This window comes from Nicotiana sylvestris, chromosome 5 (assembly GCF_000393655.2).
Source record: "Nicotiana sylvestris chromosome 5, ASM39365v2, whole genome shotgun sequence".
Taxonomy (NCBI): domain Eukaryota; kingdom Viridiplantae; phylum Streptophyta; class Magnoliopsida; order Solanales; family Solanaceae; genus Nicotiana; species Nicotiana sylvestris.
Genome location: NC_091061.1, coordinates 45,395,040 through 45,415,435, shown reverse-complemented (window position 1 = coordinate 45,415,435; position 20,396 = coordinate 45,395,040). Strand labels below are relative to the sequence as shown.

Here is a 20,396-nt window from a genome sequence, read left to right as displayed (position 1 = left end):
GTTAGTAGGGAGCACTAGCGAGGAGGAGAAGAGAGCGAATAGTGAGAGGTATAATAGCTAGGAAGGAGGCGAAGATGGCAGTAACGGAGGCTAAGACGGCAGCTTTTGCTCGTTTGTATGAGGAACTAGGGAACAAAGGCAGGGAGAAGAAGTTATTCCGACTCGCTAAGGTGAGAGAGAGATGATGGCTCGGGATCTGGACCAAGTGAGGTGCATAAAAGATGATGACGACACAGTTTTGATGGGGGATGACCAGATTAAGAGGAGATGACAGACCTACTTTTATAAATTTCTAAATGAAGAAGGGGATCAGGATATTGTACTAGGTGAATTGAAGAATGCCGACAGTCCTCATGAATTAAGTTATTGTAGGGACACTGTGGTCGATGAGGTCATGGAGGCAATGCGTAAGATGAGAAAGGGCAGAGATACCAGGTCAGACGAAATTCCGGTTGAACTTTGGAGGTGTGTGGGTAGAGCAGGCTTGGAATGACTTACTGGGTTGTTTAATGTTATATTCAGGACTAATAGGATGCCTGAAGAGTAGAGGTGGAGTACAATGGTTCCATTGTATAAGAACAAAGGCGATATCCAGAGCTGTAACAACTATAGGGGTATCAAATTACTAAGTCATACCATGAAAGTCCGGAGAGAGTGGTAGAAATGAGAGTGCGAAGGACGGTGTCTATTTCAGACAACTAGTTCGGGTTCATGCTGGGACGATCTACCACAGAAGTTATCCACCTTATTAGGAGGATGGTGGAACAATACAGGGATAAGAAAAAGGATCTCCACATGGTGTTTATTGATCCAGAGAAAGCGTACGACAGGGTTCCTAGGGAGGTCTTATGGAGCCGCTTAGAGGTTAAAGGGGTCTCAGTTGCCTACATTAGGGTGATAAAAGACATGTATGATGGAGCTAAGACTCAGGTTAGGACAGTAGGAGGCGACTCCAAGCATTTTCCGGTTGTTACAGGGTTGCACCAAGGGTCTGCGTTCAGCCCTTTCCTATTTGCCCTGGTGATGGATGCACTAACTCATCATATTCAAGGGGAGGTGCCATGGTGCATGCTATTTGCTGATGATATAGTTCTAATTGACGAGACACGAGGCGGAGTCAATGAGAGGCTAGAGGTTTGGAGACATGCCCTTGAGTCTAAAGGTTTCAGTTTGAGTAGGACGAAGACGGAATACCTCGAGTGCAAATTTGGGGCCGAGCCGACGGAAGCGGGAGTGGGAGTGAGATTTGATTCTCATGTTATTTCTAAGAGGGGTAGTTTCAAGTACCTTGGGTCAGCTATTCAGGGGATCGGGAAGATGGACGAGGATGTCACACACCATATAGGGATGGGGGTGGATGAAGTGGAGGTTAGCGTTGGGAGTCCTGTGTGACAAGAAAGTGTCACCGTTACTAAAAGGAAAATTTTATAGAGCAGTGGTTAGGCCTGCCTGTTGTATGGGACCGAGTGCTAGCCGGTTAAGAACTTACACATCCAGAATATGAAAGTAGCTGAGATGGGGATGTTGAGGTGGATGTGCGGGTATACAATGATGGATAAGATTAGGAATGAAGATATTCGAGAGAAGGTGGGCGTCGCCCTCATGGAGGACAAGATGCGGGAAGCAAGACTCAGATGGTTCGGGCACATTCAGAGGAGGAGCACTGATGCACCGGTGAGGTGGTTTGAGCGACTGGATGTGGTGGGCACGATGAGAGGTAGAGGGAGACCTAAGAAGTATTGGGGAGAGGTGATCAGGCAGGACATGGCGCAACTTAGGATTACTGAGGACATGGCCCTTGACAGAGAATTGTGGAGGTCGAGCATTAAGGTTGTAGGTTAGGGGGAAGTTGTGAATATTTCTACAGCGCACTAGAGTGAGACTAGCCAGTTATGAGTTAGTCTTAGGATGCTACTAGTCAGCTAGTGATGCAGGGTTTTATCTGCTGGATATTATTATACCTTCCATCTTTTTCGTATTTCTTATATTTCTTATATTGCTGCTATTTTGTTATTTTATGTTATGTTATGTTATTTTATTATGAGTCTATTGATAGTACTAATATATCGTCTCTTGTTGCTTTCTTGAGTCGAGGGTCTCCTGGAAACAGCCTCTCTGCCCCTCGGGGTAGGGGTAAGGTCTGCGTACATATTACCCTCCCCAGACCCCACTTGTGGGATTATACTGGGTCCTTGTTGTTGTTGTTGTATAATATCCCTGCCATCCATCAAAGTTATATATTTGCCCCTATTTTAATGGCCAAGACACGTGGTGTCTTCTAAAAGACTAAGAGCCTGTTTGGCCAAGCTTCTGGGAGGCCAAAAGTATTTTTTTTCTTCAAAAAAGTACTTTATAAAATTTTTAAATTGTTTGGCCAAGATAAAAAAGTACTTTTGGCCAACAGCAGAAGCAGTTTTTCTACTTTTAGGAAGAAGCAGAAAATTCTAGATTCTTCCAAGAAGCAGAAGCAGAAAATTAATTTATTTTAAACAAAACTATCCTCACCTTAAAATTTATACTTTTCAAATTATCCCTTACTAATTTAAGTTTTTTTTTTCATATTTGTTTCTGATTTTTATCATTCTCTTAAATTTAAAGATATCATATACATGAATCATATTGAAACTTTCCAAATTATTTATTGACTTTTCTTGTTTTTTCTTTTTTCTTTTTTGGTGTAATGTCTTGTAACTTTTCAAATTATCTTCTTCTTTCTTCACACTTAAGCAAATTATCTACCTCCTTCTTTAGATTATTAATTCTCTTCCTACAAATAATTATTTATAATTTCTTATGTTATAGGCTATTATTTCTCGAATCTTTAAAACAGTTATCGAATCTAATTTGTGAAAATTACCTACAAATAGGTAATAAATTTACAATTTCATCGCATAATCTATTTATATATTATTAAAAGATGAAGAAAAAGCATACACATTAAGCCAAGTGGCAGTCTCACAATAGGCCGCCAGACAATTTACGACAAAGTTGGTTAGGTTAGGTAATAATTAGTTTCTAATTTAAATTTTAAAAAAAATTAAATTATACATTATGTGTTGCTAATAATTAGTTACTCTTTAAAATTATTTTTATTTTATGCTCAATGCCATATTTCAAGTTTGTCATTCAGAATCATCTAGTTATAACTACCATGACTATACATAATTCCATCAGACGATATTCTTCTACCGATAAGGAATTCAACTATGATGCTAATGAAGATATTACTGCAAAAATTGAGGAAGGAGGCGAGTCTTTTGATATTCCTTTAGAAATGCAAGGCAAGTCTACTGCTAATATAGAGGCATTGTGTGATAGAAGCAGAGATGAAATTGTTGGAAAATATTATCATGTGTGAGTGACTTTACTTATTATTTCATGGTAGATTATAAGTATATAGTAATTTGTGGAATAGACTTCTAATTCATGCGAAATGATGTATTTTGATTATTCAAATCATTGTGTAACAATAAGTAATTATACTAGATAATATTATATACTTTGGTATAACTATATATGTAAAAATGAGTTAAATCTTTATTATGTTTGTTTACTTTATATTTTATATTTTAATTAAATAAAATAAAAAATAATAAAAGTCTCTTACAATAAATATTTAAGTTTATTTTTCTCTTTAAAATAATTATAAGACCTTGGTACTATCCTTTTTGGTAATTTGACACTCAAAGCACGTTTTAGAAAGATTGGCCAAACACAATTTGTTTATCAAATATTGCAAAAAGTAATTCTTAAATGAATTGGCCGAACATAAACTGTTTTTTTTTCAAAAGTACTTCCGGAAAAAGTACTTCTGAAAAAAATACTTTTGAAAATAAGCAGATTTTGCTAGCTCGGCGAAACGGGTTCTAAACCAACCCAACATTAAAGAAACCCCTTTTTACTCTTTCTAAAAACAAAACCCCCGTAAAACTAAATAATCAAACGCACTCATCTTTAATATTCAGTAAGTGAAAAAAATTTCCAGCTAGGATTTTTTGGCGGTGATAAAATTATCGATTAAAGGCTTGCAGTTACAAAGGTGCTTTCTTTCTTCAAAAAATTATTGATCAAGTTTAGTCTAGTTGTATTTTATCGAATTTTGTTGGAGAATGTGCATATCTATTTCTTGATTCGAACTAGGATTCTGTGGCTCTTAGGGGTGGGCATAATATTCGAAAAAATAAATTTTAAATCAGACCAAACTAATTTGGTATTTTGGTATCGGTTTATTCGGTATTTCAATATTATTCGGTAAAGTTTTTTGGTATTTCAGTATTTTGGTACGGTACTTTGCATTGAGTTTACGATATTTTGATATATCGAAATATTTAAATGCTACACTAACCACTGTTGGCAGCCCACCTCTAATTCTATTTTCCAGCCCAACACTTACACCCCAACTGCCCAACTTCCTAAGCCCCAACCTAGTATCCGTTCCTTTTCCCTAATTTCCTTAGTCCTTTCCCTTATTTTTCTAACCTTAGGTTTCTCTCAAAAAGCAACAAACCAACATCGGCAAATCTACAATTCATGACTACAGACTACCGACTGTGCGAGTGCATGTGAACTTCGGGAGTGAGTGTTTTCTTTCTCCGATCTGCTCCCAGACGATTCCAGGTTAACAAACCATTTCAGATTTTCTCCAATGTACTTAGCTTTTCAGATTTTCTCCGATAAAGTTGTCTTTTTTATGTAGTACGTTAATTCATTATATAGTAATTCATCCTTAATTAAAACACAAAAATTAAGTTGTTAGAATCCGACGATTAGTTTTCATGCATATATATTTTTTTTTCATTTCCTTTTTTCTGCTATGTTTGGGCTTATCATCAACCAATGGTAGCTTAAGTTCTTCTTCATTGACTTCAATCTATATGATATTTTAGATGGTACAAAGTAATATTGTTAGTAAAAATATACCTTAGGATAAGATTACAGCTGTGTTTTTAATTAGATTTTTGATATTTTAACTGCACTTTTTTGTGAAAGAGAAGAATATGTGAACTGAAGTTCTCAAATGAGAGAACTATTCATAATTAAATGTTAAACAAAGTTATAGTCTTACTATTGATAAATTTCTTTGTTTCTCACCCACTCTTTCATAGTTCACCAGTACTTTACTTGTTAAACTAAAGTTGTGTTTAGTTTTGTTTTCTTGTTACAACTGCGTATAATTCTCTTGCTGACCTAACATACCGATTCATTAAGTTACCAAATGATGCAAGAAAAAAACCTATTAAATTATTATGCTAATATAATAATAATTACTTCAATTTGGAAATGTGTTGATGGTTTACAAAGTTTAAAGTAGTTTAAAAGTTTGTACTGGTATTAAACTGCTCAATTTGTGTTTGTATCTATTATAATTTTGTATAGATGGCGGATGAAAGTAGAGTAAGTGATGATGGTTCAACTGAAAGCTTACCTTTTTCTTAAGATAGAAATGCCAACACAAGTGATACTCAAGATTCTAAGAAAAGAAGAGCATAGAAACTAGATTCATTGTTTGGAATCATTTTGACAAATTTGAGGAAAATGCGATTAGTAAAACGAGGTGTAGATATTGCAAGTAATCTTATGCTGATAATTTATCTAGGAATGCAACAACAAGATTGAGAAAGTATTTGACTAGATGTAAAGAATACCGACCTAACATTGATAAAGATAATACTCATGTCACGACCCAAAACCAACCGTCGTGACGGCGCCTATCGTGGAACTAGGCAAGTCAACTACTTAACCATTTCAACATAACAAAAGCTTTGAAAAATACGGAAGCAGTTAATATTTATGGAAAACGTTATAAAAGCAGAATAAAACTCGCAACTCAATACAAAATCTCTCCCAAAATTGGGATGTCACCGAGTACATGAGCATCTATACAGGGATATAGTCTACTACATCATCTAAGGAATAAGAACTAAAATATAAGTAAAGATAATGAAGGAGAGTCAAGGTCTGCGAATGCCATGCAGCTACCTCGATAGTCTCCAAAGATCCTGACTCCACACTCACCAGCCGCCGTGACCGGAAGCACCTGGATCTGCATACGAGGTGTATGGTGTAGCGTGAGTACAACCAACTCAATAAGTAATAAATCCAACCTCTGGACTAAAAGTAGTGACGAACGCAACTGGTACAGTTCAATGTAGAAATAACATTGTAGGAACGTAGGCATGATTTCAAGTTCAACAGTTAAACTCAATATAGTTAGATAGATCAAATCTGAATAGATGAAGAATATAACTCCTCTACTTTAACATGCCGATGCACATGTTGTATGTGATGCACCATGCTGACAGCCTCATATGCTCACACTCTCAAATGTTCAATCACTCAGTACTGTATATGACCAATCTGGCCCAAGGAAGATCCATCCCGGAATATATACATCAACTGACCATCAGTCACTCAGTACTGAGTAGGGCCAATCCAACCCGTGGGGAACATCCATCCCTAGGTATATAAATCCTTCGGACAAGATCCATGTCCAAGGAAGATCCATCCCTCAATATAATCAAACGCTCTTAGTGGGGGGGGGGTGTGCAGACTCCGGAGGAGCTCCTTCAGCCCAAGCGTTATCATAAATCAGTAAAACCGTTGTAGCGTGTAGCGCGATCCCATAAATGTCACTCATAATCAGGCCCTCGGCCCCACTCAGTCATCAATCTCTCAAGTCTCTCTCACGAGCTCACAGTATCATGAAAACTAGCCGGAACATGATGATGTAATATATCAATAAATAACAACAGAGTTTGAGATATGATATGAAATGAATGAATATGACTGCGTACGAAATATCAATGAAATCTGTAAGTCAACAGCAAGAAATGACCACTATGGGTCCCAGCAGTACCAGCATATAGCCTAAACATGATCCCTAACATGATTGACAACTCAATTACTTTATCACATGATGAAAATACGGATATCAACAAGATAGAACCACTGCACAGTGCCATGGAATCGACCAGGTCACAATTCTCACAGTACACGCTCGCATGTCAGTCACTTGGCATGTGCATCACCTCAACACCAATCACATAACACATAATTCGGGGTTTCGAACCCTCAGAGCCAAGTTTAGAAGTATTACTTACCTCAATCCGAGAAAAACTCTACTCCAACACATATTTGCCTCCCAAATCGGCCTCCAAATGTCCTGAATCTAGCCACAAGTAGTACAATAAAATTAATACAGGCTAAAGGAATCAATTTTACAAGAAAATACGAAGCTATTAATCAAAAATCCGAAATTGACTCAAAGCCGGCCCCCGGGACCACGTCTCGAAATCTAACAAAAGTCACAAAACTAGAAAGCCCATTCAACCACGAGTCTAATCATACCAAATTTATCAAAATCCAACATCAAATCGCCACTCAAATCCTCAAATCAAACTCTCTGTCACGACCCCAAACTCAACCCGTCGTGATGGCGCCTAACATAGCACTAGGCCAGCCTCAAACCAACGCAATCCAATACCACAGTGTAAATATTAAAAATCATTTGCGGAAAACTTTCATCATTTTTAAAGCAAATCGTTTAAGACATAAAGGAAAGATTTATATTACGATACAATCGTCCCAAAACCACGGTGTCAATGAGATCATGAGCGTCTAAGGTAAATACATAATCTATCAAAGTGTCTAAGAACCAACAAAAAATACAACTGAAAATGAGAAGGAGAGCCAAGGTATGCGAACACCATGCAGATACCTCAACAACTCTACAACCTGCGACCTCGATCAACGGCTGCTACTGGGGCCATAGATACCTGGATATGCACACAGGGTACAGGGGGTAACGTGAGTACACCAACTCAGTAAGTAACAAGCCCAAACTATGGACTGAGAAGTAGTGACGAATTCAACCTCTTCATAAGATAAACATGAATATCGTATAGAAAAGTAGACATGCTTTTAGTTAATTAAACAGCTCATAGCAGTGAAATAAAACAAGTATGAACATGATAAAGGAGTATAACTCTGCTACATCTACATGCCAATGCACGTGTTGTATGAAATGCACTAGGCCAAGTACCTTATGTTCCCAATAACTCAATGCTCGTCCACTCAGTACTGTATATGGCTCATACGGCCCAGGGAAGATCCATCCCATATATATATACATCTTTGACAGCAGTCACTCAGTACTGAGGAAGGCCAATCCAGCCTACGGAGAAGATCCATCTCCTGGTAATAATAATGACAACCTCACAACCACTCGGTACCGTATATGTCTCACAAGGCCCAGTGAAGATCCATCTCAGAATATATATATACATCATAGAATATTAGTCTCCAACACCGAGGAACATGCCAATCCAGCCTCATGGAGAAGATCTATCTCCATACCAATACTTCGAACAAGATCCATGTCCAGGGAAGATCCATCCCTCAATATCTTCAACTGTGCTCATTGGGGGTGTAAAGACTCCGGAGGGGCTTCTCTGAGCCCAAGTGCTATATCAATGCTAGAGAAGGCATGATCAATATCTCTCTGCGGCGTGCAGCCCGATCCTATACTGTCAATCAATATCAGGCTCTCAGCCTCACTCAGTCAATACTTAGCATGATTTGATAAGTATAGGATAGCTATGGGATATGTTGGCATGTTTGGTTGGAGTCCTAAGGGCCTCGAGTGAGTTTCGGGTGGTTAAACGGATTAAATTTATGTTTGAAAAGTTGCAGATTTTCCTTCAGGTCTGTTATAGATATTTGTTCATTGCGATCGCGTAGAAGGGTCCGCAATCGCATAGGCTTTGTGGGGCAGAGATAGAATTTGTTCAGTGCGATCATGAGGGTCAGTATGCGATCGCATTTGGTTGAGAGATTGTTGTTCGCGAATGCGTGGTCAGTGTCGCGTTCGCGTAGAAGGACGGAGCTGGTAAGGAGTAGGCAGGTTGTTCTATGCGATCGTGTGGGAGAGGCCGCGATCGCGTAGGTTTGTGAAGCAGTGCTTCGCGTTCGCGTAAAGTTAATTCTGAGTCAGCAAAGTTTGTGCTTCGCGATCGCGATAGTGATCGCGATAGTCTTCCCGCGATCGCAATTAAGGAATTTAAATCGCTGGGTAGGATGTTTAAAAAACCATTTTCGCAATTTTTGGCCATAGTTCACCATTTTTGAGTCGGTTTTGGAGCTTCTTGGGGGAGATTGAAGGGGGAATTCAAGAGAACTTCTTTGAGGTAAGATTTTTGAACCTAAAACTCGATCCTATGTTGATTCTTACTTGTTTAAACATAAAATTAGTGAGTTTTGAAGCCTAAAATTAGAGAGTTAGGGCTTGAAATTGGAGACTTTGATTTGAGGATTTAAGGGGTCATTTGTGGTCGGATTTTGGTGTATTTGGTATGTATGAACTCGTGAGAGTGTGGGGATTCTAGTTTTGTAACTTTTATCGAAATCCGAGACGTGGGCTCAGGGGTCGGGTTTGACCAATTTCGGAATTTATGATGTAATTTGATTATTTTCGCGTGGGCTTTGCTCCCATAGCATATATTGATGTTATGGTTCTGATTTTTGTTAGATTCGGGGCATTTGGAGGCCGAATCAAGAGGAAAAGGCGTCGCGGGCTAGAGTTTGGCTTGACTTGGGTAAGTAACGCTTCCAAACTTAGTTTTGAGGGTTCGAAACCCCGAACTGTGTGTTCTATGATTACTATTAAGGTGACGCAATGCCAAATGATGGGCGTGTGGGCGTGCACCGTGAGAAATGCGGTCTGGATCATTCTATGGCACCGCTTAGTGACTCTTTTATGCTGATATCTGTGTTGTAATTATGTGATTAAGATAATGAACTGCAAATCATGCTAATTATCATATTAAGGCTTCACGCCAACACTGTTGAGACCCGAGAGGTCGTTTCTTGCTGTCATGTCATTAGCTTCAATTATAATCTATACTCATGTTTGGTTCATGCATATTATATCATGCCTCAGTCTCGATTATTGCTATTTGACATGTCATATCATTGTTCGGGCTTGTATCATGACATTTTTGGCCCCCGTGTGTGAGACTGGAGAGTATTGACTAAGTGAGGCCGAGAGCCTGGTATTGATTGACAGTATGGGATCAGGTTGCACGTCGCAACGAGATAATAATCATGCATTCTCTGGCATTGATATAGCGCTTGGGCTCAGAGAGCCCCTCCGGAGTCTTTACACCCCCAGTGAGTGCAGTTGATTATATTGAGGGATAGACTTCCCTGGACATGGATCTTGTCCGAAGTATTGGTATGGAGATGGATCTTTTCCATGAGGCTGGATTGGCATGTTCCTCGGTATTGGAGACTAATAGTCTGTGATGTATATATATATATATATATATATATATATATATATATTCCGGGATGGATCTTCCCTACGCCTTGTGATCCATATACAGTACCGAGTGGTTGTGAGGTTGTCATTATTATTACTAGGAGATGGATCTTCTCCGTAGGCTGGATTGGCCTTCCTCAGTACTGAGTGACTGCTGTCAGAGATGTATATATATACAGGATGGATCTTCCCTGGGCCGTACGAGCCGTATACAGTATTGAGTGGACGAGCATTGAGTTATTGGGCACATAAGGTACTTGGCCTAGTGCATTTCATATAGCACGTGCATTGGCATGTAGATGTAGCGGAGTTATAGTCCTTTATCATGTTCATACTTGCTCTATTTCCCTGCTATGAGTTGTTTAATTAACTGAAATCATGTCTACTTTTCTGTACGATATTCCTGCTTATCTTATGAAGAGGTTGAGTTCATCACTACTTCTCAGTCCATAGTTTGGGCTTGTTACTTACTGAGTTGGTGTACTCGCGTTACCCCATGCACCTTGTGTGTAGATCCAGGTATTTATGGTCCCAATAACAGCCGTTGATCGATGTCGCAGGCTATGGAGTTGCTGAGGTATCTGCATGGCGTTCGCATGCCTTGGTTCTCCTTCTCATTTTCAGTTGTATTTTTCGGTTGGTTCTTAGACACTTTGATAGATTATGTATTTACCTTAGACGTTCATGATCTCAGTGACACCGTAGTTTTAGGACGATCGTATCGTAATATAAATCTTTCCTTTATGTCTTAAACGATTTACTTTAAAAATGATGAAAGTTTTCCGCAAATGATTTTTAATATTTACACTGTGGTATTGGATTGCATTGGTTTGAGGCTGGCCTAGTTCCATGTTAGGCGCCATCACGACGGGTTGAGTTTGGGGTCGTGATAAGTTGGTATTAGAGCCTAGGTTACATAGGTCTCGCGAGTCATAAGCGAGTTTAGTAGAGTCTTGCGGATCGGTACGGAGACGTCTGTACTTATCTTCGAGAGGCTACAGAACCTTTAGGAAATAAACTTCACTTTCTTGAATTCCTATCATGCGTCATTGATTCAGCTTGAAGCTTAACTCCTTGAATTCCTTCCACGCATTCGTGTGCGTGCATGAGCTCTCGGTATCAGCTGTGCATCGACGACTTGTGATTCCCTGATCGAAGGGCGAGATGTGATTCCTGAATGCTGATGTTGGGCCAGTCTAGAGGACTTGAGGCCGAAATTTGTTTGTAGCTTGAGCACTGTGGTATTGGATTGCGCTGGTTTGAGGCTGGCCTAGTTCCATGTTAGGCGCCATCATGACGGGTTGAGTTTGGGGTCATGACACTCTCCAAATCACTAGCCTCAAATCCCGAAATTTTACCTCAAAACCACCAATCTAGGTAGGAAAATCAATGGGGAAACAAGATTATTGAATAAAAATAAGTACAAGGAACTTACCTCAAGAATCCCCTCGAAAATCCTCTATAAATCTTCAAAACCCGAGCACAAAATGTTAGAAATGGTGAAAATCTCGGAACCCTCATTTTTATAGGTTTTGCCTAGAAATCTCGCTTCTGCAGCCCACTTAGCCACTTCTGCGGTTTCAGAAGAGCGATCCAAAGCCCGCTTCTGCGGCTACCTCTGCACCTGCGGCCAAACTTTCGCTCCTGCAGATGCGCTTCTGCAGAGCCCAGCTCTACAGTCCAATTCTGGTTTTGCGGTCTTCCTGCCGCATTTGAGGTCACGCAAGTGCAAGAAAACCTTCACACTTGGTGGCACCTGCTCACCTCCCTTCAAACTCCGCATCTGTGGACCTCACCCCGCATCTGCAAGCTCGCACCTGCGGTGCCCACTCCGCAGGTGCGATTACACCAGCAGTCCTCAACTTCAGCAACTTCAGTAAGTTCAATTCCAAGTCCGTTAACCACTCGAAATCAACTCGAGGCCCCCGGGGCCTCAACCAAACATACCAGCAAGTCTTAAAATATCATACGAACTTAGTCGAGCCCTTAAATCACCTCGTACAACATCAAAAATACGAATATCACCGCAATTCAAGCCTAATAAACTTTGAAACTTCCAATTTTTACAATTGATGGCAAAACCTATTAAACCATGTCCGATTGACTCCAAATTTTGCAAACACGTCACAAATGACACCACGGGCCTACTCCAACTTCCAAAATACCAATTTGACCCCGATATCAAAAAGTCCACTCCCGGTCAAACTTCCCAAAAATTCAACTTTCGCCATTTCAAGCCTAATTCCACTACGAACCTCCAAATCACAATTCGGACACGCTCCTAAGTCCAAAATCACCTAACAAAACCATCAAAACTCAAATCCGGGATTGTTTACACATAAGTCAACATCTGCTCAACCTTTTCAGCTTAAGCTTCCAACTTTGAGACTAAGTGTTCCAATTCTTTTTGAAATCCTTCCGGACCCGAAACGACTAACCCGACATGTCATATACAACTATAAATCACAAAAGGAGCAGTAAATGGGGAAACGGGGCTACAACTCTCGAAACGACTGGTTGGGTGATTACAACTCAAATAAGGATAAACTTTCAATCTTGCCAAAAGGATCACTTTTGAAATTTGATCGAGAAGTGGTTAGAAGGGCTTTAATTGAGATAATAATTATTGATGAACTACCATTTAGCTTTGTAGAAAAAAAACTTTATGAAGTTTATGAGAATAACTCAAGCACTATTTTGTCTTCCTTCTCGTAAAACAATAACAAGCGATTGTTATAAAGTTTACGATGAACTAAAGCAAAATCTAAGAAGGTCTTTTAGAAAAGCACAACCAAAAATTTGCCTCACAAAAAACACATGGACTTTATTGCAAAGAATAAATTATATGTGTTTGACAGCTCACTTCATGGATAGGGATTGGAAGGTGAAGAAAAAAATACTAAATTTTTACCTTATCACTAGTCATAAGCGTGAATAGATAGCTAAAGTTATTTGTAATTGTTTGCTTGAATGGAAATTAGACGAGGTGTTCACTATTATCGTGGATAATACTTCTTCTAATGATGTCACAGTCAAAAAATTGTATAAAGAGTTAGATATATGAAAAACTAATATGATGAGTGGTAAGCATCTTCATGTGATATGCATGGCTCATAAACTTAATCAAATTGTGCAAGATGGTTTGAAAGAAATTGATGCTTCTGTCACACGTGTTAGAAATACTATAGGGTATGTGAGATCATCGTCTGCAAGGACCTTAAAGTTTAAATAGTGTTATACACGTGTAAAGGTAGAATGTACTAAAACATTGTGTTTGGATGTTCCTACTAGGTGAAATTCCACGTATTTGATGTTGGATACGGCGCAAAACTTTGAAAAGTTCTTTGACAAGTTTTATCTTTTTTATGATGGATTTTCTACTTATCTTTGTTCTCATCTTTGTGGCGGTAGTAGTGCAGGTCCTCTTGAATCTGATGATTGGGTGAATGCGAAGAATGTGATAAAGTTTCTTGCAAGAATTTACAAGCTCACCAAAAAAGTTTTAGATTCATGTTATGTCACTTGCAACGCTCATTTTGAGGATGTATCTATCACGACCAAAATATGGCTAGTCGTGATGGTACCTAACCCAACCCGTTAGGTAAGTTAATTAACAGACAAAACATCTCAAATAAGAAGCATAGGAGTCAATAAATAAAATAACTGAACTTTTATATAATATTTCAAGAATTGGTAATACAAATCATGAACATTTATGACTTGGAATTTACAAAGCTTCTACGAAATAAATACATCATTTGTTTGAAATATACATAAATAAATTTGCAATTATAAAGCTACCAAGGACAAGTGGCAGCTATAACCAGAACATAGTTACTTCTTCAATGCCAGCTCCCGTGATACACGACATCATTAGCTCCAAGATCTGCACGTAAGGTGCAGAAGTGTAGTATAAAATCGATCCATGTACTCAATAAGTAACAAACCTAAAATCGGGTTGAAAGCAACGACAAGCTCGTAAGATAGTTGGAGTCCAACATCAAAAACAAATAATAGTTCATAACAGTATAGATAAGGACAACAAAGGTATATAACTTAGGGGATGAGATATGAAAAGGTATACATGCTTTTTAAGTATAGCAGTCCCAGTCTAAATCTTACCGTTGAAATCAATTAAACATGAGTTTATCAAAAGAACCGTGTTTTCCTAATTTACAACATCAGATACAACTTTTCATTTACCAGTTAGCATGAGAAAAATGCATCTCTATGCCTACTTGTCAAATATACATGTCAAGTAATCAGATGGTACGTCATCGTCTAGCATGAGAAAGGTACATCTCTAAGCGCACATGTCAAGTAATCAAACGTCATGTCACGGTCTAGCATATGGAAGGTATATCTCTATGCCTACATGTCAAGTATACATGTCAACAATTCAGTTTTCACAGTGGAATCATTAAGTACTCACAATCTTAGCAAACTTCAGGTGTCTGGCTCAAATGCCCCAACATTAATATCACCATGGATCCATTACAATAATCACACTTAGCATTGTATGGGTGTCTGGCATAACTGCCCATCATCAAAGCACGTACATGAAATACTATGCCTGCGCCCACTACTGGTATGTCAGATTCCGGAGGGGCGGATCCTACCCAAGCACTAATCATAATCACTTATCCCAAATGGGGCGGCCTGGTGCCCGCTTAGCTTAATGTGGGGCTTGGCATATGCGTCACCTCAATATTAATATAATAATTGTGTCATGAAACCCGATCCAAATATCAATATAAATATGGCTCTATGGCCCACTTCAGTCATCAATCCACTCAAGTTTCAATATAAAAACTTCTCATAGAAATATAATATAATTATATAACACGGAATATCATGATGTCCCTCAAATACAGTCCAAACTTGTGTCACGTACAAGGATACCAATAACATGTGAGACAGCATATCAAAAGTGCTCAGAGACAGATATATAACATGCAAATGTGACTATCATGACTGTACAATATGATTACGACTGAGGCAAATAGCTCAATATGACGAAAATAGCCCTATCATGTCTCAAATAATTAAGCATGTGGCCTAAACATGATTTTAACATTAATAATATCTCACGAAGTCACATAAATAGAGAAGACATAAAATCAAGAAGCACGGTAGCAAAACAAGGTATATAATAGCCTACTAACTACCAGATCATGAATACCTCGGTGCACGCACCCGCACATGTCACACTAAATTTTTCCTACCCCCGGAAGGGGCATAAGGGAGTTTTTTTTAAATTTAAGTGACAATCGAAACGAGATTAATTTTTAGATTCAGAGTCGCCACTTGGGATAATTTATGGTGTCCCAAGTCACCGGTTTAAATCCCGAATCGAGGAAAGATTGACTCTTTTTTATAGTCTGCGAACACAGAAATCCGGGTAAGGAATTCTGTTAACCCGGGAGAAGGTGTTAGGCATTCCCGAGTTCTGTGGTTTTAGCACGGTCGCTCAACTATTATTATTGGCCTAACTATCTGATTTCAAAACACTTTTAAACCTATGTGCAATTTTTAACCTTTTAGCCGCTTTTAATATTTTTAGGAAAATTCAAAGTTATTTAAAACACATCGTAAGCCGCGCTATATGAAATGCACCCGACACGCTTTATTTAACCCTGTTGGAAATTGGAGTCAGGTCACATAAAATGTATACCCGGATTTGGAAGTGGTATCATGACTATGCTACGGGAACCGTACCCATAACCACGATGATCAATTAATTAAACGCGCCTAAAGCAATCTACGGGAGTTCAAGGAATTTTCTACACTAGTTAAGATACCGATGTGAGGGCCATAGACTAGGTGATTGGATGGTACACCTCAAATCTATTAAAGGAAAACGCATTCAACTAAATGAACTACGTATATTCATGTTTAAAACTAATTAGGTATCACAACTACGCCACGGGAACCGTACCCGTAATTGTGATGATTTAATTACGTGCTTGAAGCAAAGTACGAAGGCTCATGCTTACTTCTTAAATGAATTTGAGATTATTGAAGTTATTGATTATGAAAATAGAACTAGTGTGGCAGAAGTTGTGCATGCTTTAGGTGTTATACATAGTCAGGCATTCAATTATCAACCAACCAACCAAAACAAGATCATTTGACAAACACAAAATGAACAAACCATTCTCATAACACTATGGCGTCCAAACAATTACATTATCTGAAACTGAGGTCCATACCTCAATCAACGACACAACATTTTAGAAGAGCCAAATAAAGGCTGAAAAGATGAACGAAATTCAGCCGCACAGGTTCAACAGAGAAACATTTAAAGCTTGATGAAACAACAACAAACAACAAAATGAAGCTAAACCCAACATTCTGAATCCAGGCAAAAAGTGAAGCCAAATCGCAGATAAAGAAACTAACTGACAGAATTCACAACGTGTAACTCCAAATTCATGTCATCAAAACCATGTATATGAAATTAAAGGGAGATAGCAATTAACAATAGCAAGGACTTCATAAACAGAGCATCGTAAATAAACAGAAACAGAACATGTAAATGAAAGAATCGAAACTCAAACCTTAAACCAGAAATAGAGAATAACGATCTCAAATCGAACCTAGACGGAAGCCAATAAACGGCAACAATCTCGAACTCGCCGGAACTCAAGCTTGACCGGGACTATACTGATCCTGTTGCTCTTTGAAGCTAGGAGATGTTGCTATATTTTTTAGTTAAGAGAAAGAAGGTCAAAAAGGATCCTAAAGCTTCGATAGGAAGCCCTGGTTAACTCGAGATACCCTCACGCTTAGATCCGGGTATTGATGGAAGAGTCTGGGTCTCTCTCCGATTGAATGTGTGTAGATCGTGTGCGTGTTCCAGCGAGTTCGCCACTGGTGAGGAGAGGAGGAGTGAAGGGTCGTTTTGGGGTGGGGTTTTTGGTGTAACAACTAGCTGTCCTCTCTGTTGAAGAAGACAACGACAAGTAGGGGTTTATTTTGGTTTGTCCGCGAATTGTAGAAGAAGAACGACCAAGAGGTCCTTTGGGTGAGGGTTCAAATGGTAGAGGCTAAAGGGTTGTTATCGTTGGAAGTTCAGGGGTCGTCCTTTTTCTGAAGGAGATGAACTGGGGGGGGGGTTGTTGGAGAAGACGACGTAGTGGGAGGGGGGTCCTTTTGTTGAAAACGGCGGACAGCTCTTGTTAGACGCCTTTTTCTGTAGATATTTAGGTGTAGGTCTCTATTGTTTAGGCTCCTTTCATTTTTTGTAATTTTTTGGCTGATTTCCTTTAGGTGTAGGGGTTAGCTTCTTTTATAGGCTTAGGTTTCTAGAGTTATATTTAGGTTAAGGGGTATGAGCCTAGGAATTATGGGCTTGGGAATTATGGGTTAAGTCCAAAAATTAAGCTTAAACATGGGTTGTTTGAGCCCAAATTTTATTCTTTCTCCGCGAACGAGACTAAAATACAATCTCATTTATTAATTAATTCTACTTAAGCAAAATAACTATTAAAATAAGACTGACCGTTAAAACATAATTATTTTTGGTATTTTTCAAAATTAAAAATGACAAAACAATAATGAAACTAATTTTTGTAATTTTCAATTTCTTGTAATAAAATAAGTAAAAGAGTCAAAATTAGTTGAAATAACGATATTAGGCCTAAATTAAATATTTACATGCTAAAATATAAAAAATGTTGGGGAGGGTGAAAATCACCTGTCTACAGCTGCCCCTCTTTGACTGGAAATACGAAGTATCTTCAGACAAAGAACGACTAGACAAGTTTTTTTGACCCGACCTTTGTTTGGAGAGACTATAACTAAGAGAGAAAGGAGAATGTGACCGAGCCCTAGTATCTGAGCCGCCGACATATCCTTGGCTATAAAGGAATCAGGCCACGTGTAGTTCAGAAGTGAGTGAGATGATGGAGTATACCGAGGTGGAGAGGCGATCGAGGTGCCATTCCATCGAGGTTCCGATTCGCGGTCCTGTTATTACATCAAAATCAAAAAATGAAAAAGACTAACTAAGCCTGTCAACTATGAGTTACAAGATTCATATCTATAAGTCTTCAAAAGCTTGATCTTGAGTCTTGAATGGTTCTTCATGTAGACTTTAGATTTAAACATTGATGCTTGCTAGCTGCAGGTACTAGTTCATTCTTCTTCGGATCGAGACCGGACATGCAATGCTCGTGATTTCAACCATGTCTTGAACAGTTCACATCTTTCGTCAACTTCTGCATTTTGACTCACTTCTTGCCTTTCTCTTTTTTTTATTCTAGATTGTGACTAACTTCCGTTGATCATCTCGGACTATTGACTCGCATTCTTGCTGCGAGTTTCTTTTGTTGTTGACTTGAATTGCATTCTGAAGTGAATTCCCTTATTCTCCAGGTAGCGCCTGATTGCTAATATATAAACTGTATTCCCTTGTTCTCCAAGCGGGCACCTGATTACCAAAACTTGAATTGTCTTCCCTTTGTTACCTTAAACTGTTTTCCCTTAAAATTTGTGTTGTCTTCCTTTGAACATTGCTGCTTTCCCTTTAATCTCCAGGTGGGTGCCTGATTACCAACATTTGCACTATGTTTCCTTGAGACTTGAACTGCTTTCCCTTTGTTCTCCAGGTGGTCTCCTGATTTCCAACACTTGAACTGCTTTCCCTTTGTTCTCCAGGTGGGCTCCTGATTTCCAACACTTGAACTGCTTTCCCTTTGTTCTCCAGGTGGGCTCCTGATTACCAACACTTGAATTTCTTTCCCTTTGTTCTCCAGATGGGCTCCTGATTACCGACACTTGAATTGCTTTCCCTTTGTTCTCCAGGTGGGCTCCTGATTACCAACACTTGAGTTGTTTTTCCCTTTGTTCTCCAGGCGGGCTCCTGATTACCAACACTTGAACTGCTTTCCCTTGTTCTCCAGGCGGGCTCCTGATTACCAACACTTGAACTGCTTTCCCTTGTTCTCCAGGCGGGCTCCTGATTTCCAACACTTGAACTGCTTTCCCTTTGTTCTCTAGGCCACGTGTAGTTCAGAAGTGAGTGAGATGATGGAGTATACCGAGGTGGAGAGCCGATCGAGGTGTCATTCCATCGAGGTTCCGATTCGTGGTCCTGTTATTACATCAAAATCAAAAAATGAAAAAGACTAACTAAGCCTGTCAACTATGAGTTACAAGATTCATATCTATAAGTTTTCAAAAGCTTGATCTTGAGTCTTGAATGGTTCTTCATGTAGACTTTAGATTTAAACATTGATGCTTGCTAGCTGCAGATACTAGTTCATTCTTCTTCGGATCGAGACCGGACATGCAATGCTCGTGATTTCAACCATGTCTTGAACAGTTCACATCTTTCGTCAACTTCTGCATTTGTACTCACTTCTTGCCTTTCTCTTTTTTTTATTCTAGATTGTGACTAACTTCCGTTGATCATCTCGGACTATTGACTCGCATTCTTGCTGCGAGTTTCTTTTGTTGTTGACTTGAATTGCATTCTGAAGTGAATTCTCTTATTCTCCAGGTAGCGCCTGATTGCTAACATATAAACTGTATTCCCTTGTTATCCAAGCGGGCGCCTGATTACCAAAACTTGAATTGTCTTCCCTTTGTTACCTTAAACTGTTTTCCCTTAAAATTTGTGTTGTCTTCCTTTGAACATTACTGCTTTCCCTTTGTTCTCCAGGTGGGTGCCTGATTACCAACATTTGCACTATGTTTCCTTGAGACTTGAACTGTTTCCCTTTGTTCTCCAGGTGGGCTCCTGATTTCCAACACTTGAACTGTTTTTCCTTTGTTCTCTAGGTGGGCTCCTGATTTCCAACACTTGAACTGCTTTCCCTTTGTTCTCCAGGCGGGCTCCTGATTTCCAACACTTGAACTGCTTTCCCTTTGTTCTCCAGGTGGGCTCCTGATTACCAACACTTGAATTTCTTTCCCTTTGTTCTCCAGATGGGCTCCTGATTACCGACACTTGAATTGCTTTCCCTTTGTTCTCCAGGTGGGCTCCTGATTACCAACACTTGAGTTGTTTTTCCCTTTGTTCTCCAGGCGGTCTCCTGATTACAAATACTTGAACTGCTTTCCCTTGTTCTCT

General features: G+C 39.2%; 1 long non-coding RNA gene across 2 annotated transcripts; it reads left to right on the top strand.

The window, feature by feature from the left end:
- The first annotated feature begins 4,411 nt into the window (after positions 1–4,411).
- On the top strand, positions 4,412–20,015 carry LOC138891209 (uncharacterized). 2 transcript variants are annotated; one of them, XR_011407549.1, is made up of 4 exons: positions 4,412–4,617; positions 9,527–9,593; positions 18,931–19,674; positions 19,824–20,015. It is a non-coding gene; the product is annotated as an uncharacterized lncRNA (long non-coding RNA). The 2 variants fall into 2 exon arrangements; XR_011407548.1 differs by having other exon boundaries at positions 18,931–20,015.
- Positions 20,016–20,396: the final 381 nt, after the last annotated feature.